At 43.0% G+C, this 27937-nt stretch overlaps 1 pseudogene; it reads left to right on the top strand.

The window, feature by feature from the left end:
- Positions 1–252: 252 nt before the first annotated feature.
- LOC122019146 lies at positions 253–27727 on the top strand (annotated as a pseudogene).
- The last annotated feature ends 210 nt before the right edge of the window (positions 27728–27937 follow it).

Genomic DNA, 27937 nt, shown 5'->3' with positions numbered 1-27937 from the left:
ATTTTATTGAACGAACATAAATCAACTTTTACCAAGTCAAATACTAAAATTATTCATAATCGTTCGATTTATTTATAACCTTAAAATATACTAATGTAGTGATGAAGAGGGACCCCACCAATAAGTCAAAGTAGAAGAAAAGCGGCCGACGTGTAGGTCAAAGTCAGAATAGTCAAAGGTCCAGGCTTATGAAGCTAACCAATTCAGTTGAGCGACGGTATCGTCTGTCCGGTCAACCCAGAGTGCGTCTCAATGGCCGCCCTTGAAAAGCCCACGACTGAGGTTAATAGTCAGGTAGCAACTTCCTCGAACCATTGCTCTCGAGCAGGAGGTATATCCGGTTGAACAAAGGGCAGTCCTCCAACAACAGTACAACTAAACGAAAAGTAGGACAATAGCTCTGCTTAGTACGTCTGGACTAGGACTACCCGGCTGAGCAGTGGCTGGTCGACCATATGCCAAACCTTTAACTATTTTATTGTATTCTTTTGGGAGTTTGTGTAGCTAACAGCATATCATGTTTAGCAGATAAATCGTACTTTAGAAGCTTTTAAGCTGTCATATCAGAGAATTACATGACTCCTTAAGGAATGATGTCAGTGATATTTTTTGTCTTATTTTTTCCTAAGACGCCTAGGAAAACGTGTCTATGCCTTGAGATGCGTACACGAATACTACAGTGACAATATAAAAGGGGATTCCCATCTACAGAGAGAGGTATGTGCAACTTCATTGTCTATACGTTTTAACTATAGTTCTCCATTTTTCTACTTGCCAGAGACTGATTTGAGCGTCGGAAGGTCAATACCGAGAACCCCTTCCCTACCCGATACTAGCGACTCTATGTTATAGACTTACGTGGAGTTTTCACTTCGTTAACCTTCCAACTACATTCTCAACTTATCGCCTTCGTCATTTTTTTTTGCCAGAATCATATACAAACAAATTTTAATTTTTCATATGGAAGGGATAGTGCTATATGAGACACATGAATTATACGGGCAATGAAATAAAAGTCAAGAAGTTTTTGATGAATATGGATGGTAAAGGATATAAATCTCATCGAAACGCATCACATACAGGTAGGGTTATAAATAAGTTGAATCAAGTTTTGGGGTGTCCAAGCTTATTTGATAAGGTAACCAAGCCGAGCCGAGCTAACCTTAAAATGAACCAAGTTTTTGAAATGAGTGTTCAACCTTGATTTGGTTTATTTTTTATGAGCTTGAGCTTGTTTTAAGCTTGGCTTGAGCTTAGTTCGAGCTTGGTTCGTTTAGATGTTATAAAACTCTCAATTCAAGTTTGTTTGGTTGTTTGAAACTTTTAGTTGTTTGATTAGTTATTGAGTTTGTTAATTTAAATTTATTTTATTTTATTTTTATTTTTATTTAGCATATTAAAAAAAAATTATTAATAAATATGATTAATGAACGTTGTTCACGAATATTGTTCACGAACGTTATTCACAAACGTTAATAAACTGAACACATATATATTCAAATTTATTTATTTAATTTAATAAACTATTTAATTTATTTATTTAATTAATTTTATGTATATTAAATCAATATAAATAAATTCTTACTAAATTGAACATCAAACTATACCATCCTACGGAGAGTTTAAAAATTTGTGACGTTGAAAAAGAGAGATTATTTGTTTTTAAAATCAATCAATGAAATCTAAACACTTAATTATTAAAAAGAAAAGCCGTCCTCCTCCTCGGCGCGGGCGCCGCCGCTGAACCCTCGGCTGCTGATCTGGTAACGGAGCTGCAGTCTCTTCGGTCTCAGTTTCTCTCCTCGACGACCGCCTCGTCTCCCGCTTCCTTATCTCAGTCGCACCGCCCCGCTCATATGCTCTCCTTATCTTCTTCGACGCCAACCAACTTCGTTCCAAAGCTGATCTCCTCCTTCCCCATCTCCACTCCGATTTCTCCGTCCTCTCCTCCTCCTTCGCCGCCGCCAACCATGACGACGACGCGTCGTCATCTCGCGTTTTCTTCAGTGCCATCGAATTCGGGGAGTCCCAAAAGTCATTCTCCCTCGTCGGCGTGTCCAGCCTTCCCCATGTCCGCCTCATGCCGGCTTCCACTCTCTCGCTTCTCGATTCCATCCTCATGGACCAGTCCGAGTTCTCCCGCGGCGCTGAGCCCATTGCTGAATTCCTCGAAGTCAAGGCTAGGATCTCCCTTGGTGGTCCGATCCTCCGGCCGCTCCTTGTCACCTGCCGTCTGGTCCTCCTCGCTTCCATCCTCATCTCCGCCCCTTACCTAATTCGTCGCATCCTGGAGAGCGGCACTCTCTTTCACTACCAACGCCTCTGGATGTCCCTCGCTCTCTTCGTGTACTTCTTTGGCGTCTCCGGCACGATGCACAACCTGCATCATCCATAACTTGCCCGTGGTTTTGCCTAATCGCAACAACCTCAATCGCTTAAATGTTCTTTTGCCAAGGACCTGGGATGCAGCTGAGGGCTGAGGGCTGAGGGCCGAGGGCTTCGCAGTTGGGTTCCTGTGCATGGTCGTTGGACTTTTTCTAGCCTTCGTGACTCATTTTCTAGTCAGATTTAGGAGCATCTCCTCTCAGAGGGGATTCATGCTTGCGGGGATGACACTGGCATACTGGGCAGTGATCAAAGTGATTTATTTAGATAATTGGAAGACTGGCTACAGCATGCACACTTTCCGTCCCAAGAGTTGGAGGTGATGTGAGATCAGGTCAGTGCTTTCGTTTCCTGATTTTTAATTTGCTTTTGGATGTCTCAATGGCCAAAAGTACGTCGATTGCCTAAAAACATATACCAATAACTGTCTCTGGTTGAGTGTTAAGGGTGTTTTTGAGTTGAAGTGGATCATTTTTTAGTTGAATTGGTTCATCATGATGCTTTGGTCCAAATAGTTTGATGGCCTAAGCAAGTTAGTATAGCAAAGAACCAAAAAAAAAAAATTATAGGCTTCCCAGGAGTCTATGATGGAGTGTTCAAATTGGGTTTGGATGAAAAAAGAATCTATTGAATTGAAAATGTACAGTTCAAAGTCACCTTGATAGTCATTTGCAACTCAAAAACATCTAATACACCACCTAGGATCTTTAGAAGTTTTTGTTCTGTTTTTATTATTAAAATTGTTGTTTCTTGGCCATCAAAGTGTGTTTTTGCTAAAACACCTTGATAGGGCATTTCGATTAAATATTCGATTAACTATTTTGCCTATACATTTCATTCCTACAGAATCTTGAGTATACTATTTTGTCCAAAATGAGAAAGTTTGGACCATCAAAATGATTTGAGGAAAAGGAGAGGTATAATCATTTAATCAGGGAAATGCTGAGTATATAGAAAAAGTGAGTAGCTTGATTTTGAAAAATCCAAATTTTAGGAAATATTCCTAGTTTTTATTTTTTATTTTGTTTTTCAATTTTTTTCAACTTCTAACAACACTAAATGGTGTCTATGTTCTAGGGTAATTTATGAAAAATAGAGAAATGATTGGCCTGCATTGATGTCATTGCTTGTAAAGGGAATAATTCAATGCAATGGGAGAGAGGCCTTGATGGTACCATGGCTTCTAACAAGTTGGCCAGTATTGCAAGTTGGAACACCTTTCCAAAATAAGGGAGTTTAAAGCATAAGTTAGGATACCTTTCCTAAATAAAGGGGTTTAAATCATATTGATCTCTTGAGCATGGATTGAAATTTAAGCACAATATGGTTTTTAATTAACAAAGATGTTAGAGTTTCTAAGCAAGAGTTGATAATAATTTAGTTTACTTTCCGATAATCACTCTTAAGATGGCAGTACTCTTGGAATTGGTTACTATGAATCTGCAGGCAAACAGTTTTATTTTATTTTTTTTGAAAGTGTTTACAAGCGGCATCAATCTGACCACTGCATTGCACATTTACATTATGTGGACAAATAAGCCATTGATATTAAACTTTAAAAGGAACACCTGTGCTGAATGGTACACTCCATATGCCAATAGCAGCTAAGGAAAGAAGCATTGGTCTAGGACTTGAGGTTTGTTAGAAAGCACAAATTGTAAATGATTCCTAGTAATGAAGTATCAAAGATCTTATTTTCATATTTTTCAACGTAGATCACTATGTCTTCGTGATTCTTTCATAATTTGTTATATGATGGATGATCTTGTTTGAAAACGGTGAAGATGATTGGCTAGATATGTGGCTCCTCGGTTGACCATGTAAAGACTCCGCTCCATTCTATTACATAGAGAACGTCAGTGCCGGACCAAGGAAGGGGTTCCGATTTTGGCCCTCCGACATTCAAGTTAGTCACCGGAATAGTAGAAAAGACAACAAGGAACTATAACAACAATAGGAGCTTTAGCACAAATAACACATACCTTCGCCGGTACATGGACCCCCTTTATATAGTGCTCCGGTAGCAGACGTGCATACTTCTCAAGGCATGTACATATTTTCCCAACTGTCCTATGAAAAAATATGTCAGAAAAGTGTGACACCATTCCTTAACAGGGCATGCAAATCTCTGGCATGACAGTAGAAACTTTCATCGTACAATTTGCATGTTGACCATGCCCTTGTTAACGGCGCTGACTCCTAGAAGGATATAACGAAATACGTAAGGGATTCTACTGTTTGGCCGAGCGAGGGAGCCGCTTGATCAGGATTCCCCACTCGGTCGCTCAAGCCTGTTCTTCTCCGTGGTCACTCGGCTCAGTAGATCGCCCTTGCTCGGCTAGACAAGTGGTCCGATCGGGCTAGCATTGACTTGGTCACAGTTGTGAGCATCTTTATAGTAGTTGTCCCGGCCGGATGAGTGATCAGCTCGGATGAGCCTCCGGGCCGATCAGATCCTTTATGTCACTCGACACTTTGCCACCCGTTCAACCGACTTTGGTGAGCCGGCGGTTTCCTACCTTTGACTGCCTTGACTTTGACTTTCATGTCGGCTGCTATTTCCGCCTTTGACTCACACTTTGTGGGCTCCTTTTATAGCCGCATCACAAGCCTTCCCCTTAAGCCTAGTCGAAGGAGGCTGTAGCTGGACGGACAGTGTCTTCGGTGACCTCCAAGACTGATTGGGCATTCTAGGTTTTAGAGATACCGCTCGTCTATCACTTATTGACATGGGTTTAGAGCTGCTCGGCTATGGCGAATACTAAAGTTGCTTTCTATCATGGGTTTAGGGTCGTTGTTCGGCTATATTTTACTGACCTGGGTTTAGAGTCGCCGCTTGGCTATGAGACAGAATGATTATTCTACAGTGAGTCATTCTATGACAATGTCTCCGCTCGACTGCTTCTTAGTGAGAGATTTTTGCAGATCGGGATGCCTGACGACAACACTTTGTGATTTTAACTTCTCGCCGCTTCCTTTGCCAAGTGAGTGCCTTATAATGGCCGCTGACGCCATCCCTATTTCTTGAAGACTATGCAAATCTCCTGCTATTAATGTCGAGCACGCCACCCATGCCCTGTAATTAAGCCTCATTAATGCTTCCCTATCGCCAGGCGCCACGTGTCCTGCTTTTTGCCGCCGCACGTTTGATGTGACAGGAGGATATTCGTGATTGATGTGACAAGCATCGTTTCAAATTCAATGGCTAGATCTCGGCTTTGTTTTCCGTAGCCCTCGATCGGACGACCCAGAGTGGCCGTCCCTAGGGTTTATAAATCCTTATTCGCTGTCTTTCTTTTACTTCACCGCCTCTTCCTCGCGCACGCTCTTTGCTTATTCTCTCCTTCGTCATTCATCGCTGGCGATATTCCTCTGTAAGCTTTCCTTCCCTTTGCTCATCCGCTCCTTAATTTTCGTCGACATCTTCGCTTCTATTTTTCATTGTTTCTTCATGGTCGCCTCTTCTCTTCCTCCGCCAATCGTCGGCTTGTGGTATACATCCACCAAGTTCGATTTTAATGGCGACGAAATAATGTAGCTGCAAATGGCCTATAATATTCCCGATGACCACCAAATAATTATTCTCACTTGCACGCCCACATACGCCACTGGACGACTACCTTATTTTGTTTAAGGATCAATTTTTGGCCGGTCTGCGCTTCCCAATCCATCCCTTTTTCTCTGAAGTATGTAGATACTTTCATATCCTTATACCCTAGTTAGTGCCAAACTCTTTTAGACTTTTGTGTGGAGTGGTAATCTTGTTTTGCTTGTACGACATCCCGCTTGTCCCTTGCATTTTCCATTACTTTTACTATCCTAAGCTTTCCGAGACGGAGACCTTTTTGTTACAGGCCTGAGTGGGCTCTGTATTCTTTGACAAGATACCTTCCTCCAACAAGTACTAGAAGGAGCATTACTTTTTTGTTCTCCTTCCCGAGCGGCCATCATTCCCGACCGATTGGCAGATGGACTTGAAGCCTCCCGCTTTGCGCAAGTATTGTTGGGACCTGACCTACCTCGAGGCGGCCACTCATCTCGTTGGTTAGAAATATCATATATATAAGTTGCTGCACGAAGACGTTCTATACGTTTTTGGGCTGAGTCCCCTCTGCTTACGACTACCCAACTCATTAGGTAAACTATTTCTTCCCAAGTCGCCTTAAAATTTAACTGATTTCACTTTCGATTTTGCAACTGAAGTCATGTTGAAGTCCCTGCTAAGCGGCAAGAGCAAGCTCTCCGCCATCGAGATTAACGCTCGTGGAGCTGTCGAGCTGGATAACCGCAAGCTTATACCGGTCGGCAGTTCAGCTAATCAAATTGGTGAGGCGAGCCGAGCGGTAGGGAGTAGCGCAACCGCTACCACTGGCGAGCTTCCTTTTGAGCGGCCCACCATGGTCCCGGTGGTCGTACTCTCTGAGTTACAGCCGACCAACTCAGCCGGTTCTGGTGAGCCAATGATCTAGCGACAGCGGAGAAAAAGGCTTCGCTTGGAGGGGACCTCCCGCTCGGGAACCTTGGCACCTGCGCCCATGGAAGCGCCTACTTCTCGACCTCCGCCGAACGAGGCGAGAGTGTTAGTACCCTAAGGTAGTTTTGATGTGATCAACCAAGTCAAGTTAGCTCCTGTTGGTTTTTAACCCCTGTGTCTAAGTGTGCAAGAACTTAGGAGCATAGGAAGTCGAGCGAAAGACGCAGCTAGCTAGAAGGACGGCACGGGAGAGAGCCGACGGGCTCGGTGCGTCCGAGGCAAAGGTACTGCGGAAGAGTAAGCGGGCGGACGAGAAGGAGGCGCGTGGCGTTTTCGAGGGGTGAGAAGCCGGAGCGGAAGATTGCTTGAAGGCCGGAAGTTGGGTTCGGGTTAGCCCTATTCCAGGAGGCCGAGATCACCCAAGTGGAGCAGGAACCGGAGCAAGAACCTGGACCAGAGTTAACAAGCTGTTGGTGTGGGTTGAGCTGTCAGACGGGTCAAACCGTGGTGGGGCAGGTCGGCCCGTGGCAGGCCGACCATTTGGCGGGGCGGGGCGAGCCGACTCGTCAATTTGGCAGGTTGGAAAATTTCCAACTCAACCCAATCCAAGGCGGGTTGCGAGTTTGGCAGGAAAACCCGCGGGCCCATCAATTTTTTTTTAAAATTAAAAAAATGTTTCATATCTTTAACATTTTACTTCGAAAAGGTTCATCAATCAAATGTATCCATAAACATGTATTTTAAATATAAATGGACACAAACTAGTACTTATGTTGGATGAAAAATATTATTTTTATTTCAAAATTATAACAAAGAAAAATTATAAATTCACATAAAACTTAGCTTATATGTGTTTCGCAACCTGTGAGTCAACCCAAGCCCGTCGCGAGCTGACCCGTGTGGGTCGTGGGCCTAGGCGGGTCGGCCCGGGCCAGACTTGGGTTGATAAAATTCTAACCCAACCCGCTTAAATTGTTCGGGCGCTCGGACGGTCTGGGCGCTCGGACTTGGTCCGGACGCCCGAACCATGAAACTTATTCGGATCGCGTCAAACATGATTTGTTGCGACGGGGATAAAGTTTTATCCCCCTCCAGGTGCTTGGAACCCTTCTAGGCGCCCGACCAGGGCTGTACAGCCCTGGTCCCAAAAGCCTAGTAACAACAAGAAGAACACTTGTAAACGATTTCTTTTGTCTAGCTTCGTATTTTTAGTTCTTCAACTATTGTAAAGAGGCTTCTCCGCCTGAAGGAGAAATTAGTGCGCTTTCCACTTCCTTGGATTAACAACCTCCTCGGTTGTAACCAAGTAATTCATTGTGCCTCTTCTTTTTAATTTTAGTTTCTTAATTATTTTTATGCAAGTGTTAATTTTTATTAAGCCGTAAAAGTTTGAGGAAGGTTGTTTTTCTTTGCAGGGCTATTCACCCTTCTCTAGTCGGCCGCCAAGGGTCCTAACAACTGATATCAGAGCCAGGACGCCTCATAAGGACTAACCGCCAACTGAAGCAACGAGATGATGGCCGGTACAAGCATTCATCCATCAAAGTTTGAGGGAGACTTCGTACAATAGAAACGTCCGATGGAGGTATTTTTTAAAACAGATTTTGAGATTCTGTTAATCATGAAATATGGTTTTGTAGCCCCCAACGACCAACATGGAGCTGGAAAGGAAGAGTGTTTATAGACGAAGAAAGAACAAGTCGATTTTGTGGCGAATGGTAAAGCAGAGTTCCATCTACTAAGCGCCCTTCTACCCCAGGAGGCCAATCGAATTGGCAGCTACGACTCCGCCAAAGAGCTCCGGGAGAAGTTCCTGGAACTCCACAAAGGCACTTCGGAAGCAAAGTTAGCAAGGTGAGACATCCTCCGAACCTAGCTAACAAACCTGCGGATGAACAATGGAGAAAAGGTAGCGTAACTCCAAGCACGACTCAAATTACTCATCATTCAGCTCAACAATCTCGAAGAATCGGTAACGAATCGAGATCGCAAGAACTCCAGAATGATCATCCTTAGTAGATGCATACTACATCTCTAAGGACTTCAAGGTAAATACACTAGAGAATTTGTTTAGTACTTCACGAAACTTAATGTGCAGATTCTAAAGAAATCAAAAAGTCGAACAACAATCTTGCCTTGAAAGCCAAGAAGGAAGATCTTGTCTCCGAAGCGTCGATCGACGAAAATGAAGCGGCGCTACTAGTAAGAAAGTTTAATAAATTTATTAAAAGTAATAAATTTAAATCACATATGAGAAAGCATTATCAGAACAAAAGGAATGTCCGATGTTACAACTGCAACGAAGAAGAGCATATCAAGGATGACTGTCCAAAATTAAAGAACAAGGACAAGGAAAAGAACAAGAAGCCAGCTCGGCCCAAGCATAATCTAAAAGCCACATGGGATGAATCATCGTCCTCCGAATCCGAAATCTAGAAGCCTACATCGGACTAGCCTTAATGGCAGACCATCAAAAGGAAGACGAAACCAACTCAGAGATAAGCATCGACGAAGGGGGAGGATTATCAGAGGAAAATTGAGAGCATCAGAATACTAGGTAAGTCAAGTACGTGCCTTATATTCTGAAAAGTCGTTTAAATTTATTAAGATTCTTTCCAAGGATTTAGTAAAATTAGAAAATGAAAATATAGACTTGAAAAGACAATTAGCCAATACATGCCCCTTAAATTTGTTTGATAATTTAAAATTAGAAAATGTCAAATTGAAAACAGAAATAGAATATTGGAAAAATCGTGCATGCTCAAATAATCAAAATATTAGGAGATATAATAGTTTAAACTGGTATTTTAAATACCATAAGGGCTAAATTAGGAAAATATCACAGAAATACATTCATAAGAAATTCTTGATAAATCCAGTAGGTAGGAACCTGTACTGAGTTCCAAAATCATATTTAGGTTAACTGTTTTTCTGGACTTAAGGACTTTCAGAAAGAAAATTAAATGTTTAAATTCTTTAATAGACTTTGTTTAGAAGTGATTGATGCTCCAATAACTAAGAAGGTCTAGTGTCTCGCCAGTGTCCGAAAGCCAATTACTGAATTGAATAAATCTGATCATTAAAATTTGTTTAAGTTATTTTTTTTGAAACGTTAATCTAAACAATTTTTTCCGTTAGAATTTGTTTTTGAATTAGTTATCAAAATGCAAATGCTTTAAATTTGGCTAAAAAATTCAACTTTTTGTGAAATTTTTCTGTTCAACCCTTGTAAAATTTTTTTCAATTAAAGGAGTTTTTTTTTGTTTTTCCCTTAGGCTTTGAGTTTTCGAAAGTCATTTTAAAACTACTCCATTTTTAATGTGCTCAAAAGGGGGAGTAGTAAAGATTAAGTTGGGGGGAGAGTAGTACAATTTTTTTATTGTTTTACTTAAATTTTTTTTACTTGCAAAATTTTATAACTGTTATTTTATAACTATTTTTTGTAGTTTTACCCTAACTTAACTTGGGTTTGCTCACATAAAAAAGGAGGAGATTGTTAGTACCTCAAAGTAGTTTGATGTGATCAATCAAGTCAAGTTAGATTCTGTTGATTTTTAAGCCATGTGTCTAAGTGTGCAGGAACTTAGGAGCACAGGAAGTCGAGCGAAAGACGCAGTTAGTGAGGACGGTATGGGAGAAAGCCGACGGACTCGATGCGTCCGAGGGACGAGGTGCTGCGGAAGAGTACGTGGGCGGACGAGAAGGAGGCATCCGATGTTTCTGAGGGACGAGAAACCGGAACGAAAGACTGTTCGAAGGCAAGAAGTTGGATTCGGGTGAGCCCTATTCCGGGAGGTTGAGATCACCCAAGTGGAGCAGGAGCCGGAGTAAGAACAAGGACTAAAGTTAACAAGCTGTTGGTCCGGGCGCCTGGTCGGTCCGGGCGCTTGGACCATGAAACTTACTGGTTTTCTTGAATCTGTTTTTGATCCGGCTCAGGCAGCCGGTTGTGTTTTATCTGAAAATATTCACCTTGCTCAGGAGCTTCTTCGTAAGTATTGTCGCAAGAGGGTTTCTCCTAGGTGTATTATGAAGGTAGACATCCAAAAAGCTTTTGATACTGTTGATTGGAGCTTTTTGCGTGAGGTACTCATTGGCCTGGGCTTCCCAATGATTTTTGTTGCTTGGATTATGGAGTGTGTTTCTACTGCCTCATACTCTATTTCAATCAATGGTGGTCTGAATGGATTCTTCATTGGACGGAGGGGGCTTCGTCAGAGTGATCCTCTATCCCCCTTTTTGTTTGCTACCTGCATTGAGTTTCTTTTGAGATTGGGGGACACGACCTCTTCGGATCTGAATTACCACCCCCTATGTGCATGGTCGGGGATCACCCACCTTGCATATGCCGATGATCTCTTATTTTTTGCTAGGGGGGATCCCCCCTCGGTATCTATTTTGGTTAAGTCTTTGGATATATTTGGCAGATGTGCGAGGCTTAAGGCAAACAAGCTCAAGTCCAGTTTCTTTCTGGCTGGTGTGGATGACATGACTCGTTGTTCTCTAGTTGGCCTTACGACTTTTTTTTGAAGGGCTAATGCCCTTCCTGGGTATCCCTCTTGCTGCGGAGAGATTGAGATCTGCTGATTTAGATCGCGTTAAACGTGATCTGTTACGACGGGGAGAAAGTTTTATCCCCTCCAGGTGCCTGGAACCCTTCCAAGCGTCCCGACTAGGGCTATAAATACAACCCTGGTCTCAGAAGTTTAGAAACAACAAGAAGGACACTTGTAAATATTTTCTTTTGTCTAGCTTCGTATTTTTAGTACTTCAACTGCTGTAAAGAGGCTTCTCCGCCTGAAAGAGAAATTAGTGTGCTTTCCACTTCTTTGGATTAACAACCTCCTCGGTTGTAACCAAGTAATTTGTTGTGCCTCTTTTTTTTAATTTTAGTTTCTTAATTATTTTTATGCAAGTGTTAATTTTTATTAAGTCATAAAAGTTCGAGGAAGGTTGTTTTTCTTTGCAGGGCTATTCACCCTCCTCTAACCGGTCGCCAAGGGTCCTAACAGAGAGCTCGTCTTCCGCTGTCCCTGAGAGGACGACAGTTTTACCAACGCCCCTTCGTCTGATCGAACTCCATCAGTGTTGGAATTGTCGATTGATGCACTTTTAGTATAGCTGGTTTCCTTCTTTCCACTGTCGGCCAGTCTGGAGACCCCAGTTTCCACTATCTGATTCGGTTGGACGTAGACACATCTCCACTCTGATCCGCCTACCCACTAACACTTGGCGCACCCCCGAAGATGACACACCTCGGTTGCCCGAGCATATAATTCACATTTTGGTCCTCTGGCTCAGACCTGGGCGGACACCCAGAGCAAGGCGATGACCATTCCACCTCGGGAACTAGCTGACAACTTCACTTAGAAATCCATCATGGTACGTTTCCCAAGAGTTGTTATTCGCCTTTGCTGCGTCTCTCTGACTTAAACTTTTTGCAGCATTGGGTGGAGAGTCTGACGATGTGCTAGAGGCTAGCCTTTCTCGAGCACGACAATAAGCAGTTGCGGGCCTCGACCAGCGGATCAAGCGCGTCCCGAGTTGCTGGCGAAACGCTCACCGTTGAAGTCACTCAGCTAAAGGAGGGTTTAGAAAAATCATCCGAACAACTGGTGGGCTCTAAGCGGGCGTTATTGGCAGAGAGGAAGAAGTGCCAAGAGCAGGCTCCACAGCTCGAGCGGCTCAACAAGCAAGCCAAGGACTTTGACTCCAAGGTCAAATCAGCAAACACTCAGAAACTTCGAGCAATAGAGGACTTTGAGAAGAGAAATCTGGAGGCTTGGGCCTTGGAGAAGAAACTAAAGGAAACAGAGACAGCTTTAGCGCAAGAGCAATCTAGCCGATCAGCACAGTAACGGGAAATTGCCGATTAAACTGCCGAGTTGTAGTCTCTGAAGGCCGAACTAGAAGCGGCCACGAGCCCGCTTAGCTCGAGGACTTTCGAGCTAAGTATCTTCGCTCGAAAGGCTTCAATCAACTCTTCTCTGATTGGATTCTATGACCTTTTGACCTAGGTATAGCGGGCACCTTCCCGCAACTGAAGGATAACGGCCACTTGTCCGCTGATGTCTCCTTTGATTCCGTTCGGAAGGATGAGCTTGTGGCTTCGCTCCCTGAGGAAGCCGTTGCTATTCTAGAGTAGCTCTTCTTAAGTTTTTTATCTGTTTTTTTGTACTTCCTCTAGTTTTTTTTTAAAAAACTTCTAAGTATGAATCAACACCCCCCCCCGTTCAGCTGCATACAATGTTTCATTCTTGAAGCTACCAAGTACTAATCCATACACTCCCGCTCGGCGATTTAGTGTGTTCCGTTTAACCTAGTTACATAGTGTAATAGGTAGAATTCCACGATCAATGTTCGAGCGACATCCCGTTGTAAAAAGTAAGGACAGACGCTTGGCTCAATCGAGTCAAGTATCTCCCACCCTTGATGTTTTCGTGTGACGATTCCTCTCCGCCCACTCATGATTCGTCCGGTCGGGTTAGGAGTGTCTGACACTTGGCATTTTTATTCAAACGTCTTGATGATGCCCGCTAGATTCTATAACCATCGCTCGACTATTGAATCGGGATTTATAGTCGTTGCTCGTTTGTCTATCCCTCTTGTACTCGAGCTTATGGTCGTTGCTCGGATGGTTGATTATCAAGGCTCAAGGTTTTATAATCGTTGCTTGATTTTAGTTGTTGTCGATTCCCGAGTTTATAGCCGTCGCTCGGCTTAAGTTGTCGTCGACTCTCAAGTTTATAGCCGTCGCTCGGCTTTAGTTGTTGTCGACTCCCGAGTTTATAGCCGTCGTTCAGCTTAAGTTGTCGTCGACTCTCAAGTTTATAGCCGTCGCTCGGCTTTAGTTGTTGTCGACTCCCGAGTTTATAGCCGTTGTTCAGCTTAAGTTGTCGTAGCCGTTGTTCAGCTTAAGTTGTCGTCGACTCCTGAGTTTATAGCCGCCGCTCAGCTTTAGTTGTCGTCGACTCCCGAGTTTATAGCTGCCGCTCGACTTTAGTTGTCGTCAACTCCCAAGTTTATAGCTGCCGCTCGACTTTAGTTATCAATGCTCAAGGATTTATAGTCGCCGCTCGATTGTAATTTTCATATTTGACACGAAGACTATACTTGCTTATAACTTAGCCGGACAATTCAAGGTTCTGGGACATTTGGTAGATTTTCATTCATATTCTTTTGTACTCATGGAACAAACATTTCTACAAGTGTATCTGAATTTAATCACGCACCTCTCACCCGACCCTATAGGGCTGGAGATGGTTTACTTCCAAGGCCGCTCGAGCTTTTTCCCCTTTTCATCTTGTAAATAGAAAACTCCCGAGTAGAGCTTCTGAATGACTTTATATGGTCCTCCCCACGGGGTTTCTAGCTTGGTGACATCACCGATTGACTTTACTCTCTTCCATATCAAATCGCTAACCTGGAATGATTTCGGGATCACCCTTCGGTTGTAGCTTTGCTTCATGCGTTGCCGGTACGCCATGAGCCAGACGGCGGCCTTATCTCGCATTTCGTCCACCAAGTCGAGCTCCATGAGCCTCCGATCGGCATTTCCCTTGTCGTAGAGTTGCACCCGGTCGAACTCTACTTTACTTCGATTGGAACCATTGCCTCACCCCCATACACCAGATGGAACGGGGTTATATTGATCGCCTCTCTTGGTGTGATGCGATAAGCCCACAATACGCTTAGGAGTTCGTCGACCTAGCTGCCTCTAGCATGGTCGAGCCGAGCCCGAATCCCTTTGAGGATTTCCCTATTAATGACTTCCGTCTGACCGTTGCTCTATGAATAAGCCACCGAAATGAAAGCCTGTAAGATGCCGTAGTCATCACACCACTTTCTGAGCCTCCGCTCTGAGAACTATCTTTCGTTGTCTGAGACGAGCTTGTGAAGGATGCCGAACCGACACAAGATGTTTTGCTATATAAATTTGATAACCATGTGCTCGGTTATCTTGGTGAGCGGCTCATCTTCCATCCACTTTGAGAAATAATCTACTGCTACAAGTAGAAATTTTCGTTGCCCGATCGCCATAGGAAATGGTCCAACGATGTCTATGCCCACTAGTCGAACAGACACAACATAGTGGATACTTTTAACTCTTCGATGGGTCGGTGAGGGGCGTTCTGGTATTTTTGGCAGGATAGGCAAGTGGCCATCGTCCGAGCGACGTCACCTTACAATGTGGGCTAGGAATATCCGGCGAGCAGGATCTTGCGAGCAAGTGATCGCTCGCGTGGATGATTACTGCATGAGCCTTGGTGAACTTCTTGCAGGATGTACTCAATGTCATCCGATTCGACGCACTTAAGTAGCGCCCTTGAGAAAACTCTTTTATATCATTGATCTTTAATTAGTGTGAACCGGGCGACCCTCTTTTTAACCACCTAGATTCCTCCCTGTCGGACGGTGTGACACCCGATTGGAAGAACTCTATTAGGGGCGTCCTCCAGTCGCTCAGAAAGCCCATCCAGGCCGTCATGTCGATATGTGCCACCTGCTCGACTCGACTGGCTTATCTATGACGACTGGAGATAAAGAACTTGCTAACTTGGCCAGCTCGTCAGCATACTGGTTGTCCGACCGGGGGATCTTTTGTATAATCACCTCTTGGAAACTTGTCTTCAGTTTTCGAAAGCTTCGGCATACAACTTGAGTCGGGCGTTATTTATCTCGAACATTTCCGATAGTTGCTGAGCTGTCAGTTGAGAATCCGAATGGATGAGGACCCTTGTAGCTCCAACATGCCGAGCTACATGCATGCCAGTTGTCAGGGCTTTATATTCCGCCTCGTTATTTGTAGCCCGATAATCCAACCGTACGGACAACTGCATTCTATACCCACGCGACGATATTAAGAGGATGCTGATTCTACTACCTTGTCGGGTGGATGAGCCGTCTACATATATCTTCCAAGTCGCGTCTGGCTCGGCGTTCTGTACCTCGATGATGAAATCAACTAAGGCTTGGGCCTTGATCACCGTCCGAGGTTGATACTGTATGTCAAACTTACTCAACTCGGTGGTCCATTTAATCAGCTGTCCAAATGCCTCTGGGTTAAGGAGAACTCTTCTCAGTGCTATTAGTAATCACCACGATGGGATGTGAGAGAAAGTATAGACGAAGCCTTTGAGCGGTGAGTACTAGCTCGTACGCCAACTTTTCGAGACAGGTGTAGTGAGACTCTGCATCTTTCAATATATGACTTAAGGAATACACCGGTTGTTGTTCAGTGTCGTTCTGCCGCACCAATGCCGAGCTAACCGCATGCTCTGTGAATGACAAATATATTCAGAGCAGCTCGTCGGCGATGGGCTTTGCCAGTACAAGTAGGGAGGTGAGGTATTTCTTAAGTTCTTTAAATGCCTTGTTGCATTACGTGTCCGACTGAAATTTCGTCTCGCGGCGTAGGATCTTGAAGAACGGGTGACTCCGTCGGACGATTTGGAGATGAACCTTGACGATGCGGGGATCCGTCCGGTTAGCTGTTGGGCCTCCTTTAAGTTGCGAGGCGGGGACATGTACAGCTCCTTCACTTTACTCGGATTTGTCTCAATTCCTCGTTCGATCATGATGTACTCGTGAAAGTGGCCGCTCTTCACCCCGAACAGGTACTTGCTCGGGTTCAACTTGATTCCGTACGTCCTCAGGGTTTGACAGGTTTCTTCGACGTTTGTGCAAAGGTCAGTGGCTTGGAAAGATTTTATTAATATGTCGTTGACATATATTCTATATTTCGGTCGATCTATCGTTGGAACACCTTGTTCATCAGTCTTTGGCAACTGGTGCCGACATTCTTCAGTTCCAACGGTAGTTGTAGGTCTCGTTGATCGTAATGAAGCTGATCTTCTTTTGATCTTCTTTGCCGAGTGACACTTGATGGTAGCCCTGGTATGCATCAAGCATGCAGATCAACTCACAGCTCGTCGTGGAGTCCACCATTTGATCTATAGGAGGCAGGGGATAGAAGTCCTTCAAGCAAGCTTCGTTCAAGATGCGGAAGTCGATGCAGACTCGCCACTTGTTGCCCGGCTTGGAGATTAGCACAATGTTGGCCAGCCAGCTCGGAAATTAGATCTTACGGATGTGATCAATTTCTAGCAATTTTTCTATTTCCGCTCGGATGATCTGATTTTACTTCGAGTTGAAATCTCTCTTCCTCTGTTTCACTGGCCGCATATCCGATCGGATGTGAAGCTCATGCTGCGCCACGCTGGCTAGATGCCTGGGAGCTCATGAGTTGACCAGGCAAACACGTCATGGTTTTACCAAAGGCAGGCGACCAACTCTGCCTTTCTCTCATCTGTCGGCGACAAATCTTGTGGCTTCCGATCGGCTGGGATGGATCTGAACCTTATCTTTTTCATCATAGATTAGCCCAGGCAGTTCCTCCATGATTGTGTTCACCTCCAAACGTTGAGTCTTCCGAGCGTCCCTTGCCTCAGATTTAACCATGTCGATATAGCACTGCCGAGCGGTTAATTGATCGCCTTTGATTTTGCCCATCGCATTGTCCATCGGGAATTTAATCTTTTGGCAGAAGGTGGATACTACGGCTTCGAACTTGTTCAAGGCTAGTCGGCCCAATATTACATTGTAGGCGGACGACGGATCTACCACGATGAAGTTTGTGGTCCTAGTCCTCTTGAGAGGCTCCTCTACGAGGGATATGGCCAGCCGAGCCAACCAATCGGCAATACTTCATTGCCCGTGAACCCGTACAGCGGGGTCGTCATGGGCTGCAATTCGCTCCACTCGATTTGCAACTGATCGAATGCTTTCTTGAAGATGATATTCACCGAGTTGCTTGTATCCACAAAAGTCCGATGAATAGTATAATTAACTATTACCACTTGGATGATCAAGGCGTCGTCGTGAGGGATCTCCACTCCTTATAGGTCCCGAGGGCCAAAACTGATATCTGGTTCCTCCGCCTTTTCTTTGCTGCATCCCACGACATGTATCAGTCGCTAGGTGTGAGACTTTCTCGCTCTGTTGGAATCACCGTCGGTCGGCCCTCAGCGATCATCCCGATTTCACCCCGAGCCACATTACTTCGGTTTTCCTCCTCCCGAGCTGAAGGTCGAGCCCGCTCAGTCGAAACTCGGGTAGGACTTGCATTTCCTCTTCGTTGAGGTTGGCGCTGCCGATGCTCGGTCGCTGGTGCATGAACCCTCCTTTATATAGTGCTCCAGTAGCAAACATGCACGCTTCTCAAAGCACATGGACGTTTACCCAACTATCCTATGAAAAATGTCATAAAAGTGTCTCTGACACCATTTGTTAACAGGGCGTACAAATCCCTGAGATGATAGTTGAAGTTTCTATTGTACGATTTACCTATTGACCATGCCCCCCGTCCGACGCTGACTCCAGAAGGATATAATGAGATACGTAAGGGATCCCATTGTTTGGCTGGGGAAGCCGCTTGGTCAGGATTCCCCGCCTGGTCGCTCAAGGCTGTTCTTCTCTGTGGTTGCTCGACTCAGTAGGTCGCCCTTGCCCGGTCGGACTAGCATTCACTTGGTCACAGTTGTGAGCATCTGATGTCTGTAGTCGTCCCGACCGGATGAGTAATCAGCTCGGATGAGCCTCCGGGCCGATCGGATCTTTTATGCCGCTCGGCACGTTGTTGTTAGGACCGAAAAGTAGCTAGGGGGGGTGAATAGCTCTTCGCGTGCTCGTTGCTCGGCGTTGCTTGTTTCTTCAAAGTGATGCGCAGCGGAAATACAAAGAAACAAATACAAACACGCTAACACTTGGATTTTACTTGGTATCCACCTCCAAGGGAGGTGACTAATCCAAGGATCCACACAACGCACGCACCCTCCACTAATGAAACTCTCCTTTATGGTAACTACCAAGGGCGGAGAAGCCCTACAAGACTCAATACAAGAAGAAGAAAGGGTAGTAAAGAAATACAAGCTTACAAGCTTACAATGAGTGCACAAACCCTAACCCTAGTTTCTTCTTCTTGCTTTGATCCGCCTCTTGACTTGGAAGAGCCTCCAAGAACCTTCAAGAACTGGCGATCTCGAGCTTGAGAAGAGTTGTGGAGGAGCTGGTGAAGATCTGAGATAAATCGGTGAAGAGGTGCCGAAGGAAATGAACGCCTGCGGTTTAAATCGACGCTAACGGTCGAATCCCGATCGATTGGAATGCTCCCAATCGATCGGAGAGGCTTTGGATCGATCCACGGATCGATCCAGAGCGCCTATGTGCTCTGAAAAAACGCCTGGATCGATCCACGGATCGATCCAGCGCTTATCGCGCGATCGATCCACGGATCGATCCAAAGGGGTTCTGCTGGGAACTCTCCGGATCGATCGGTGGATCGATCCAGATCTGCTGGATCGATCCACGGATCAATCCAAACTGCTGGAGCAATCCACGGATCAATCCAAACCTGCTGGATCAATCGGTGATTAATCCGGATCTTGGTTTTGCCCAAAACCAAGCCCAAAGCCCCTAAACCAACATCTAGTCAACCATGACTTGTTGGTACATAAGACCTAGCATCCGGCCACCCTTGACCTGCTCTCACCAAGTGTCCGGTCAATCCCTTTGACCCACTTGGACTTTTCTCTTCAAGCATCCGGCCAATCCCTTCGACCTACTTGACTCTCACCGACGTCCGTCAACCTCGACCCATCCGGATTCTCTTGCCTCGACTTCACTCACCGGACTTTCCCAATTGCTCAGCTTCACTCACTCAGGTCTTTCACCGGCTCACTCACCATGATTTTTCTCCCGCCTAGCTTCACTCACTAGGACTTCCCAATTGCCTAGCTTCACTCACTAGGTCTTTCACCGGCTTCACTCACCGTGATTTTCCTCCCGCCTAACATCTCGCTTAGACTTCCTACAAGTATCCGGTCATCCTTGACCCACTTGACTCTTCTTCAATCAAGCTTGCATTGTCAAACATCGAAACCAAACCAAGACTCAAGCTTGGTCAACCAGGTCAACCTTGACCTAAGGGAGGTTGCACCAACAATCTTCCCCTTTTTGCTGTTTGACTATACCAACACTATCACTTACAATACCACATGTAAGTTAGGCTAATCCCATAGCCTCCTTCTTCATGCCACTAGGTAATGAATACATAAGTTAAGCTCTTCATTCTCCCCAAGAGGGCAAACTCCCTCTAGGTGATAAAAGCCTAACTTACTCCCTTTCTTCTCCCCTATTGGCACACATCAAACCATGCCCCATTTTGGGCACACATCAACAAATTCACTTGTTGAAAACTCTCCCCCTGAAGAGTTGCTCATCGTCGTTCACAACTTCACTCGTTGTGATCAACACGATAATGAAGGTCCCATACCCTTCATTAACACTTAACCCTACATTTCTCCCTCAATGTAGGCAAATGCCCATCCTTGAGCATTATCCACTGAAACCACTTGAACAATGAGGATATCCACTCCCCATTAAAGTTCAAACGCTCAACCTTGAGCATTTTCAAACGGAAGGTTAACCACCTTCCAAGGTTCATGAAAAATAATTTTTATGTCTTTAAAGAGTCCCTCCCCATAAAGACATGGTGGTAACTTCTGTCATTGCACCAACAATGACTTGGAATCCCCAAAACTTTAGGAAACCCAATTTTAGAAGTTTTGAGGTTCAAATATTCAAAATTTGAAACAAACCTCAACCTAAACTTCAACTTAGCCTTCCTTAACCAATCCATCATTGTTTTCCACACGAAAACACCCTTTTTATGTATACAAATGTATTTTCAGGGGTTTGGAATGGTTACCTAGACTAAAATAGGTTCAAAATGCTGAAAATATGCTTTTCCAGCCAAAATCAGCATCTTCAATCGATTGGAGTTGGGTTCCAATCGATTGAACCCTGCTGAATCGATCCACTGATCGATTCAATATTCTTGGATCGATCGGCTGATCGATCCAGCGAGCTTCTGCTCGCGAGAAATGCCTTCTCAATCGATCGGCTGATCGATTGAGGCACTCCAATCGATCCACTGATCGATTGGAGGCCTGAAATTGCTGAAATTCAATTTCAGCCAATTTCAGAAACCCCTAAAAAATACTACAAAATTTCAAAAATCGTAAAAATTTGTGTAGACATTATTTAGGGTATAATTTATCATGGAAAAATAGTTTTCTATGAAAATACATCATATTTTCAAAGATTGACACAAACTTGAGAACTTGCAAAAACTTTAGTGTTTTCTTCAAGTTTGTGTCTAACTATTCAATGGTGATTACTATCAAAAGATAGCCTTCACCAAGGTTTTCCAAAATTATTTTGAAAACATTTTCAAAACCAATATCCCACCATGTTCCTTGGGCTTAATGCACATGACTTGTACATTAGCTTTCCCAATGATGAGAACACACATAACTATGTGTTTTGATGAACCTAAAACTCAAAAGAATGCACTAAATCAACATCTTGAGTTTTATTCATCTTCCTAACATCTCACTTGTATCTAATGTGCAAAACACATACAAGTCATCTTATAGGTCTTTGTGAGATGTAAAATTTGGTTTTGCCCTATTCTAGGGATCATGCATATCTATCTAGGCATTTTAGAGATATTAGACATCCACCTAGGATGTCACTCGTTAATAAGTGTTGTTAAATGCCATTTGTCCTTAATTACAAGGAATTAAACTTAATGCATGATTATGTTATGACATACATCAAAAGGAAATAATTTTCAAAAGAAAATATCCTATAACTACATGATGTATGAATGTCATGACATGGTATTTTTGAATTTTTCATAATAAAACACGAATGCAAAAATAGACATGATGTCATGGCATATGATGGGTAAACAATCATGACAAGGTTTAGCATAAATAAAATATACCTAGATTTCCTTTTTAAGTATCCTTAACCACTTAGCTAACTCAAAATATACCACTTGTTTTAACTTAAAACGTTAAACCTAGATTGCCCTAAATGCTTCAAAGAAATGCCAAAACTTAAATTGACATTTCTATTTCTCTTGATTTGTTTATGCCACTTAAAAATTAAGCATATCCTCAAATGTTTGCATATTCCATTTTTCCTCAAGAGTAATCACATAAATCAAGGTCCGGATTGCCTTAAATTTTTAAGAGAATACCAAAATCTCAACTTGGTATTTCTCTAGGTTTTCCCAATTTATGCCATTTTAAGATAAAATCAAATTTTCCACCATTAGGCACATTTTACTCTTTCAAGGAGTAAATAATAATCCTTTTCATTTTCAAAGGTTAACAAAAACCTTGAAAATGCTTCTTGAGTGTCAATTTCTTCAAAGTTGGGTTAACTACCCTTCTTCTTAGAGTTGACACTCTCTAACCCATCTATGGGGTAGAGAAAATGCTCCTAGGAACCCAACACCTATTGGTGCTCCTTGGATGCTCTAGGTATTTACTAGGGATAACTTCCCTAGATACCTTCCTAGTGACCTTGTTGGGCTTCTTAGAAGCCTTGGTCACATTTTCTAAGTCAACTCTAGGGATAGCCTCCCTTGTGACCTTGTTAGTGACTTTCTTAGACTTCTTAGAAGTCTTAGTCACTTTGGTTGCAAAGATACTTCTAGGGATATCTTCCCTTGTATCCTTGGCTTGACCTCTAGACTTAGGGTTTGTTCCATAACTATATGAAACCCTATGATAACTAGGCACATCATTTTTTGCTTTGGTTTTGTATCCCAAACCTCTATGGCCATTTGATGGCATTTGTACCCCTAAACCTAGATTTTTATCCTTAGACCCTTGTGTCATATTTGTGATTTTTCTAAGGGTCTTCTTTAATTTATCAAGTCTTGACCTCAAGACTTGATTTTCCTTCCATAATCCCTCAACCACAGATTTTTCACTAAAATCATGATTTTTCTTCTTCTTAGGTACATACCTAGAATCCTTAGGGTTCTTACCTAAGTTTCTATCTACCTTTCTAACCCTAGATTGAGAGGTTTTGGCATGATAAGCTACATGATTTTCCTTAACGCTATCATGCTTCCTATTTTCATGGTAAATAACATTAAAATGATATAAATTTGACCTAGCATGCTTTTTACCATTTTGCAAGAAAATAGGCTCAATAAAAGATACCTTCTTTTTTACCTTGGATGCTCCCCCTTGAGTTGAGCTTCCTCCGTGAGCCTTGACCACCTTCTTCCCATTAGGGCATTGACTTCGGTAATGCCCCTTTTGTTGACACAAGAAGCACACAATGTGCTCCTTGCTCTTCTTTGTCCCGGGGGTGGTCTCCTTGGGCTTCTCCTTGCCCTTTTGTGTCACTTGACCCTTCTTCTTGGCCAAGTTGGGACACTTGCTCTTGTAGTGCTCACTTTCCCTACACTCAAAACATATTATATGATTTTTATTTTTAATTGAAACATTTATACCTTCTTGTGTAGGGATGACACTTGCTCCTCCATTTGATATTTCTTGAATTTTGGAGGTGGCACCATCTTCTTCTTCTTCACTTGACCCGGATGTGGAGGCCTCTTCTTGCTCCGGGTTCATTGATCTACACTCCCCCTCAATCCTAGAGGTGGAGGTTTCATCATCTTGTACATGGAACAAGGAGTATGCTCCCTCCTTGTTCTCTTCATTGCACTCCCTTGAAGATGAAGCTTCTTCTTGGACTTCTTCTTCAGAGATTGAGCATCTCTCAACCTCGGAGTTCTCCTCTTGGTCTTGCTCCAAAGAGTCACCCTCTCTGGATTCTTCTTGCTCTTGTGCAGTGGAGGGGATCTCTTCATGAAGCTTGGCCAATTTACTCCATAATTCCTTTGCATCTTCAAATTCTCCAATTTTGCAAAGGATGGTGCTTGGCAATAAATTGACCAAAAGCTTGGTTACTTTGTCATTGGCCTCGCACCTTTGGACTTGCTCTTGGCTCCACTTGCTCCTCTTGAGAACTTTGCCCTTTGAGTTTGTTGGAGTCTTGAAGCCTTCCATAAGAGCAAACCATTGCTCTATCTCCATCATAAGAAAATTTTCGATTCTTGATTTCCAAGAATCGAAGCTCGTGGAAGTGTATGGTGGAGCCACCCTTGTGTCGAATCCGAGCCCATCTCGGAATTCCATTGTAGAAGTTGAGCTTTTGAATTTCTTTGACTTTGACAATTTTGCTTCAACTTCTTCACCCTCTAGCTCTTCTTGTTATGCTTGACCCTTCCGGCAATGATTCCGGTAAAGAGCGGCCTCGCTCTGATACTACTTGTTAGGACCGAAAAGTAGCTAGAGGGGGGGGTGAATAGCTCTTCGCGTGCTCGTTGCTCGGCGTTGCTTGTTTCTTCAAAGTGATGCGCAGCGGAAATACAAAGAAACAAATACAAACACGCTAACACTTGAATTTTACTTGGTATCCACCTCTAAGGGAGTTGACTAATCCAAGGATCCACACAACGCACGCACCCTCCACTAATGAAACTCTCCTTTATGGTAACTACCAAGGGCGGAGAAGCCCTACAAGACTCAATACAAGAAGAAGAAAGGGTAGTAAAGAAATACAAGCTTACAATGAGTGCACAAACCCTAACCCTAGTTTCTTCTTCTTGCTTTGATCCGCCTCTTGACTTGGAAGAGCCTCCAAGAACCTTCAAGAATTGGCGATCTCGAGCTTGAGAAGAGTTGTGGAGGAGCTGGTGAAGATCTGGAATGAATCGGTGAAGTGCTACCGAAGGAAATGAACGCCTAAATCGACCTTTATCGTCGGATCCCGATCGATCGAATGCTCCCAATCGATCGGGAGGCTTGGATCGATTCACGGATCGATCCAGTGCCTCGTGCGGAAAAACTTCCGGATCGATCCACGATCGATCCAGCGCTTATCGCGAACAGATTGCCCAATCGATCCACCGATCGATTGGGTCCTAGATCGATCCACGGATCGATCCAAAGGGGTTCTTATCAGGACTCCCGATCGATCGGTGGATCGATCCAGATCACCGGATCGATCCACGGATCGATCCAAACCTCTTCGGATCAATCCACGATCATCCAAACCGCTGGATCAATCGGTCGATTAATCCGGATCTTGGTTTTGCCCAAAATCGCCCAAAGCCCCTAAACCAACATCTAGTCAACCACGACTTGTTGGTACATAAGACCTAGCATCCGGTCACCCTTGACCAGCTAGGACTCTCTCACCAAGTGTCCGGTCAATCCCTTTGACCGACTTTTCTCTTCTTGCCAAGTATCCGGTCAATCCCTTTGACCTACTTGGACTCTCACCAGATGTCTGGTCAACCTTGACCCATCTGGATTTCTCTTGCCTGGCTTCACTCACCAGGACTTTCCCAATTGCCTAGCTTCACTCACTAGGTCTTTCACCTGGCTTCACTCACCATGATTTTTCTCCTGCCTAGCTTCACTCACTAGGACTTCCCAATTGCCTAGCTTCACTCACTAGGTCTTTCACCTGGCTTCACTCACCAGGATTTTCCTCCTGCCTAACATCTCAGTTAGGACTTCCCAGTCAAGTATCCGGTCATCCTTGACCTACTTGACTCTTCTTCAATCAAGCTTGCATTGTCAAACATCGAAATCCAAACCAAGACTCAAGCTTGGTCAACCAGGTCAACCTTGACCTGAGGAATGTTGCACCAACAGTTGTCACTCGTTCGGCCGACCTTGGTGAGCCGGCAGTTTCTTATCTTTGATCGTCTTGACTTTGACCTCCACGTCAACTGCTGTTCCTGTCTTTGACTCACACTTAACGGGCTCCTTCTATCGCAGCATCAACAGAGAAGATAAAAGGCAAAAATTGGAGCTTACACAACTCAGGATGCCAAAACCCCAAACCCAACATGATCAAAAGGATCCTCTGTCCCGTGTTGTGTCGGGCACAAGTCGTGTCCTGGGCGATTTCTGTTTGGGTGGGGTTTTAAGTTTAAAAATAAAAATAAAAACAGGAATCTGACTCGATGCAGTGCGGTAAAGGGGCTAAAATCCAACAAGGTTATTTACACGTACAACAATTAACGACTATTTTATCATTATTACCTCTAAACTGATTTTGGTATTTTTGAAAAGCATATGAGATGACAATTATCCAACAAGGTTGTTTACACGTACAACAATCCATATGAGTTCCGCTCTTCATACTAACATAAGTTTTCTTCTGTTTGATTGCATTGCTTTTTTTTTTTCCTTTGAAAGCTTCTTTCCATTCTCTGGTCTGTGATGTGTCCCTTTGTCTTCTTTATAAATCTTCTTGGATTTGAAACAAGCACACTATTTCTGTCTGACGTGTTCATCTTATATGCTGCAGGATTGCAGGTTCTTCCATCTTATGGTTTTAGTAACGTGATGAGATCTTCCATTTATCAAGAAGATTAGTTTTAAGTTAATAGTTGAAATGAAGTGAGCACATTCTGTACGATCAATTGTTTAACTATCAAACTTGTTTTGACCATACGACATCAACTTTTTGTTCACTAGTGAGTATGCCCTATACAAGATTGTTTCTTTTAGTTTTTTCTCCTATACAAAATCCATGTGAGTTCTTGTATTATGAGTTTTATTATGATTCAAATAACTCACAAATTAAACATGATTTCCATTGTCAAAGATGTGAGTTTCTTCATGTGTTTCTAAGATTTAATTTATGATGTCAATGTTTTGCATTTCATAAATGATTATAGTTTGAATTGTATAATTACTGCATTGCATCACTGTCTAATGATGTTGAACCAAGGATCTCGAATATAAATAATAAATTGTTGATGTATGATTAACAAAGAGAAACGAGTGGCTTAATGAAGAAATCAAGAAAAATTACAGAAACATCATAGTTAAGAGTTCTTGACAAGTGTTTTAACTTTAACAAAGTTAATGTTGATGATCTTACTGAATACTCATGCTACAATGACTCCAAACTTAGAGAGGTTAAACAATCAAAACTCACATTGTCATACTGAAATCCCACATAGACTGTATATAAAGTTGGTCCAAATTTGCCAGGAAATAGCTTATATGGTATTCATGTTTCAATATTTTGAATTGTATCTTACATTCATTGTTTCCTAGAGTTTGCTAATATCAGTGTTTGAATTAGGGAGACATCAATCAAGCCAAACCAAGGTAACATAAGGCTACTAAACTCATCAAATGATGAATCAGTCCCAAGACCCTCTACTGAAATTAATTCACCAGAGTTGCAAAGATGAAAGTGAGATGAGGATGTTAAAGTGGATATACAAATATACGAGGATAGGCAAGATAAGAAATGAGAACATTAGAGAGAGTCGAGTTTGTATCTATTGAAAAATCTGTGAAAGACGTATTTAAAATGGTATGAATATGTAGTTAGAAGATTAACAAATACATATTAAATGAGGAAAAGGAAAATCAAAGAAGACTTATTAGCAATAATAAGAGAAGATAAAATTTATTTAAATATAAATGATGATATAATTCATATAATTGATACCATCTGCTGGGATAAAATTGGTTGTCGTTGTCATGGTCTCATAACATCTACACCAAATTTGAGGGTCAAAAAGCTTCAAAGAGGTAGGAACAAAGTGTGCAACATAGTCAAATAATTAAGAATGGGCCCAAGCTACAGGTACCACTGCAGTTTGCTTTAATATCTTCCAATATGTCATTACTGCTGTAAAGTTATTGCAGGGCAAAATATTTACTCCAGAGTAAAATCCAAATTTTTACATTAAATGTTGGCTCCAAAGTAATAAATTTTTTTCCCAGTTTGATAAAATATGAAAACTATATGTCATTACTGCTGTTGGTTGCTTCCCTACTTTCACATCTTCAATTTATTTATTTATTTATTTTTATTGCTTATTCCATTTCTGCTTCAGCATTCAAGTGAATCCGAGTGGAACAAAGTCATCACTGCATTGAGTGTCACATTATACAGTAAGTACATCTTCCCTTGGTTGCCCTAGAAGTTGAAAACTGATTCTGCTTATACTTATCAATCTACCTCAATTTATTAATTTCTTGAAAACTAAATTAATATTAAATATATTGAAGTATTTAAATTTGAACAGCATTTTTTTTTCCTTCGTTTCAGTCACCACTGTTTACTGCACATGGAGGGGTCTTTGAGTTCAGGCCTCATTGAATA

The sequence above is a fragment of the Zingiber officinale genome, chromosome 9A (assembly GCF_018446385.1).
Source record: "Zingiber officinale cultivar Zhangliang chromosome 9A, Zo_v1.1, whole genome shotgun sequence".
NCBI lineage: Eukaryota > Viridiplantae > Streptophyta > Magnoliopsida > Zingiberales > Zingiberaceae > Zingiber > Zingiber officinale.
The sequence above is the reverse complement of the archived record's forward strand: the minus strand, read 5'-3'. Positions and strand labels throughout refer to the sequence as shown.